A 5,907-nucleotide genomic window follows, 5' to 3' on the forward strand; every position below is an offset into this window, starting at 1 on the left:
GGTGGCCAGTACCTATTTCGAAGGAAATGACACTCTGATCAAGACCAATCAATCCATAGGATTCCTTGGCCCCACCCTATTGTGGCCAAATTCGATTGTTTTCTAGGGTTTTGAAGCATTTTTCAGTTTTTACTTTGATTTCTTTTTGTTTATGACAAGAATTTCCCATTCTGGTGAGTTGATCTTTGATCCAGAAGAAGAAAAAATAGCTAAACAGTTGAGAAAATTGGCTAAGTAAGCTAGGCAGATTCCGAGTACAACTGAAGGAGTCCAATCTCCAAAGGAGTTAAGTTCGGATTTGGATTCAGATTCAGAGTTAAATTTCAAAAATGAAACCATGGCTGCTAGAACCTTAAAAGAGTTGGCTGCTCCTAATCTAAACCAACAGCCTTTGTGTATCCAATACCATGCTTTAAATGTTGCTTTTGAGTTGAAATCTGGACTAATCCATTTGTTGCCTAAGTTTCATGGTCTTGCAGGTGAGGATCCATAAAAGCATCTAAAGGAATTTCATGTTGTGTGTTCCAGCATAAAACCTCAAGGAGTTTCAGAGGATCAGATCAAGCTTCGAGCTTTTCCCTTCTCACTGGAGGGCACAGCTAAGGATTGGTTGTATTGCCTTTCTTCTGGATCTGTCAACTCATGGAATTGGATGAAGTAGATATTTCTGGAGAAGTATTTTCCTGCTTCCCGTGCTGCCAACATAAGAAAAGAAATTTGTGGCATCCGACAGTACAATGGAGAGAGCTTGTATGAGTATTGGGAGAGATTTAAGAAGCTGTGTGCAAGCTGTCCCCATCATCAAATAAGTGAGTAGCTGTTGATTCAGTATTTCTATGAGAGATTTCTACCAATGGACCACAGTATGATAGATGTTGCCAGTGGAGGAGCTTTGGTTGACAAAACACCAGATGAAGCAAGGAGGTTGATTGCTAACATGGCAGCAAATTCTCAGTAGTTTGGAATGAGAATGGATCACAAACCTATGAAGGTTAATAAGGTAAGTACATCTAACCTTGAGAAATAGATTTCTGATTTAACTTCTTTGGTGAGGCAATTGGCTGTAGGGAAAATGCAAACTATTAAGGTATGTGGGATTTGTTCGGGTTCGGGTCATGCTCCTGACATGTGTCATGCATTACAAGAGGATGAATCAATGCAACATGTTAATGCAGTAGAAAATTATGGATAACCACAACATAGATATGATCCCTTTTCTAATACTTATAATCCAAGATGGCGAGATCATCCCAATCTGAGTTATGGGAATCAATCGGTGCAAAACCGATACCATCAGCAGAGATCACAAGTGAATCAACCACCTCCGCCTCCCTCAAATCAAGGTATGTCACTTGATGAAATTGTTAAGGCTTTGGCTAACAATACACAACAGTTTCAACAGGAGACCGGAAATAGCATTCAAAACATAAAGAGGCAGATTGGTCAGCTAGCTTTATTTGTGAGCAAGCTTGAAGCTCAAGGTTCTGGAAAGCTTCCATCACAAACAGTCATGAACCCCAGAGAAAATGCGAGTGCGATACTATTGCGGAGTGGGAAAGAAGTTGATAATCAGACTCCACATGAGCTAATAAGAAGAAGAAGCAAGGAGAAAAAGAGTATGAATTTCCTGAAGTTGAGGTAAATACTGAACCTAGACTGAATAAGGTTAATAATTCTGTTCTTCCTCCATTCCCATGCAGATTGGCTAAAAATAAGAAAGAAGAACAAGAGAAAGAAATTTTGGAGACTTTCAGAAAGGTGGAGGTGAATATACCTTTACTTGATGTGATCAAACAAGTTCCCAAGTATGCTAAATTCCTTAAGGAATTATGCACTACAAAGCACAAGTTAAGGAATAATGAGAAGATCAGTGTGGAGCAAAATGTGTCAGCATTAATTCAGTAAAAATTACCCCCTAAGTTTAAGGATCCAGGTTCGTTTTCTATTCCCTGTAGAATAGGTGATTCTAAATTTGAAAGTGCAATGGTAGATTTAGGAGCATCTATTAATATTATGTCAAAATCAGTTTTTCAAACTTTAAATTTGGGTCCTTTGAAAGAAACCAGTTTCATTATTCAGTTAGCTGATCGTTCTAATGCTTACCCATTGGGAGCAGTTGAGGATGTGTTGGTGCAGGTTGGAGGATTGATTTTTCCAGTTGATTTTTACATTCTGGATATGGAGGATGATATTGCTCTCTCATCAAATTCAGATTTGATTTTGTTTGGAAGACCTTTCTTAAAAACTGCCCAGACAAAAATTGATGTGGATGAGGGTACCTTAACTATGGAGTTTGATGGAGAGACTGTCAAATTTAATATCTTTGATGTCATGAAGTATCCTGCTAATGATCATTCTGTCTTTTCTATTAATGTTGTTGATACATTTGTGCAGGATGTTTTTGAGGATGAGTTAGAAAGAAAATCACATTTGCATGAATTAGAGAAAATTCGCCTTAAGGCTTATGAGAATTCTAGGATCTATAAACAAAAGACAAAGGCATTCCATGACAAACTAAGGAAGCAGTTTATGATTGGGCAAAAAGATTTATTGTATAATTCCAGATTGAAGCTGATGCCTAGTAAGTTGCATTCTCGTTGGATTGCACCATTTGTTGTTACTAATGTGTTTCTTTATGGTGCAGTTGAAATTCAAAGTTTAGGAACTAACAAAGTGTTCAAGGTCAATGGTCATGAACTCAAGCCATTTTATGAGGGGTTTCAGGAGAATTCAGTGGATTAAGGAGCTTTGTCATGTCGAGCTAACGACGTTAAACAAAGGCGCTTCTTGGAAGGCAACCCATGGGTGGCTTGTTTGTCACACCTTACCCCTCTGTAAAACATAACATGATCCCATAGAATACCTAATGAACTATCGAACTTCACCTACCGATAACTCATTAAGTACCCTACTGTCACACCCTACCCCTCTGTAAGGCATAACATGATCCCGTAGTACACCTAATGAATTACCAACTCCGTCTACTGATAATCCATTAAATACATTACAAGGGATTTTAAAAACTTTTCTTACTTCTTTTACAGTGGTGAGCACTATTTACAGGTGTGAAAGACTTTGGTGAACTGAAGTGAAATAACTACTCATTTGGTTTATTTGGAATTTCTGTAAAAATTTTGGCAGAGTGCCATCTGTATTTTGGATAAAACAGTTCTTGTAAAACTCAGAAAAAAAGCACTTCAATAATTTTCCAAATCTCAACTCCACATTTTTCTCAACACAATATATTTCTCAACACAACAATTTATCAACTCAATTTCATAGAAATTTTTCAAAGTCTGAGATAAGGAAATATAATACAGCTTTTACAAGTCAAAACAGCTCATAATTATTTTACAACTTCAAGGTACAATTTGAATTTACAACTGCTCAAAACCAAAAACAATATGTACATACAGTGTCATACATAACAGTACAAAATGCAAAATATTGGTATACTCATTATACCAGGAAATCCCTCGCTGGATGTACTAGCAGCCTAGTCTGCTGCCCTGTCCGTCTCTCTACCTGCGACAGCAATAAAAAGCTATCGCTGAGACAATGTCTCAGTGGTGCACAACATTAACCAAATACAATTTCAAATCACAATTCATAAGTCATGTAAATAGTGGATACTTAAAATCATAGTTAAATTCAAGACAATAAATGTCAACAAGAATTTAAACTCCATTTGTCAATATCACAATAATTTTCCATAAGTCAGATCATGTTTGAATTCAAAAGACAGTATATGTCAATGAGAGTTTGAATCAATTTCACAATCTCACAATACATAATAATGCAATTTAGTCGAATAATTTAAGAATACAGTGTTGCCAATTCATTCACAACTTAAGTCATGACACAAATTTCCGATCAATGCCGTGTTGTACACCACGACAAAGCAATCACAACCTCACTAATCGAAATCAATGAGGAAGGGGAGCTAGCTATATAATGAGTACTCATCCGATCACCTCAACTGGTAAACCAGAGAGGGAAAAATAAACGATCACGACTCCATAAATGGAGAAGGAATGATACGATACTGTCATGCTAAGTGTGAACACAAAATCAATTCCAAACATTTTATTCAAATGATTCGTGAGAATCCAATAAATTTCCAAAGTCATAATTTCATTCACAAAATGGCAACACAATTCATAATTAACTTCGATTTTCACAAATCACACTAAACTAACTTTCCCACAATTTCAAACCATTTACAATGCTTTTAAGCAATAAGTATCCATCAATATCATTCAAACAATTTTTCACAGTTTCAAATCATTCACAATATTTCTAAATCAATAAGTGTCCATCAAACACATTTACACAATTTAAAACAATAATATACAAATAGTCAATATTTATTTCAATTGAAAATAATTCAAAAGAAACAGTTGTTGTGCACAAACACAATTTAAAACAATAATATACAAATATTCAATATTTATTTCAATTGAAAAATTCAAAAGCAATAGCCGTTGTGCACAAACCTCTGATATTTGTCTCCTGGTCTTGACTCAGTATTTTTTCCCTTTTCTTTGAGTCCTTGTTAACTGAGAAACACAATTTGAAGTGTTTCAGCACCAAATTAAACTGTCTCTATCGATGGTGTTTGGTAAATAATGCACTGAACTCAATTATTCACTTAATCACCTAATATACCGACCCTCATTGCGTTTTAGGTAAATTAGGTTTTAGTGTCGTTAATATGTCACATTCGATAGGGTTTTAGGTTTGGTATGTTTTACCAAAGTCATTTCCTTGCTTAGTGCATTTTAATGCAAATTGCTGGATTCCGGGACACTGGTTTGACCTAACCGGACGACCTAGTTCCCTCGGTTTTCGGGTCTTGGTCGAAACTACAAACTTGTAGATCTAGGTCTTATTGCACGCGGGGCAAAATTTCAGGTCAATCCGAGTTAAGTAGACAGAGTTATGGTCATTATACTATTGCTGGTCAAATGGTACCATTTTAGGTCAATTTTAGGTCAAATTGGTCAATTCTGGTTCGGCCAGTTTTTGGACCCGAACTTGTGCAAGTTGTTTGACTTGCTTATGGTCATTTCTGGGCTTTGGTGTCTTCATAAGACTTGTAGGTATGGGTCTTAACTATTCATGGTTAAAATTTCAGGTCAATTGGACCTGGTTTGAGTGAGTTATGGCTTAATTACTCACTGCTGCCCAATTGGTCATTTTTCAGGTCCTAATTGCACCTAATCCGAATTGGTCATTTTCTTAGGTCACCTTGCAAGCAGAATTTTGGTATGGTTTCTCAATGAAAGTTGGCACATTTTGTGCCTAGTTTCACCTCAAATTGGTCTCATACCAATTGAGGTTACACATTTCAGGTTATGGGCTAAAATGTACACTGCCCTCAATATGCATTTCACACCCCACTTCAAACACACATATACCTTGCAATTTGGTTCACTTCCCTACCAATCTGTTTTGGTACATTAACCACAGTATAATCTACTTTACATTAATATTATTTTGGGCAGATTACCATTACCCTCAACACACCAAATATAATTCACATTTACAATATCTCAATACCATTACATACACACCTAAACACCACTAATTCTCACATACACTTTACACAATAATTTCATACACATATCCTTCATTCCTTAATGCCACAATTCTGCCAACACTCCCATGAATATACACATTTATTCAAGTGTCCCCAAGGCTGCCGAAATTTGTCCTTCAACATCAAAGTGCCCTACAATTTACCAATTCCCATCCAAGTGCATAAATCACCATATATATTTGAAATAATTCATTAGGATATTAAACCACCATGATCAACATTATTCCTCATGAATTATATGCATAATAATTCATCAAATGCATGACCCCATGGCTGTCCAAAATGGCTATTTCAATAACTAGTTA

The 5,907-nt window shown here is 36.2% G+C and overlaps 1 non-coding gene across 1 annotated transcript; it reads right to left on the reverse strand.

Annotated features, from left to right (window-relative positions):
• Window positions 1-700: 700 nt before the first annotated feature.
• Window positions 701-807, reverse strand: LOC131169609 (small nucleolar RNA R71). Its single transcript, XR_009140505.1, has one exon. It is a non-coding gene; the product is annotated as a small nucleolar RNA R71 (small nucleolar RNA).
• Between the last annotated feature and the right edge of the window lie 5,100 nt (window positions 808-5,907).

This window comes from Hevea brasiliensis, chromosome 1 (assembly GCF_030052815.1).
Source record: "Hevea brasiliensis isolate MT/VB/25A 57/8 chromosome 1, ASM3005281v1, whole genome shotgun sequence".
NCBI classification, from domain to species: domain Eukaryota; kingdom Viridiplantae; phylum Streptophyta; class Magnoliopsida; order Malpighiales; family Euphorbiaceae; genus Hevea; species Hevea brasiliensis.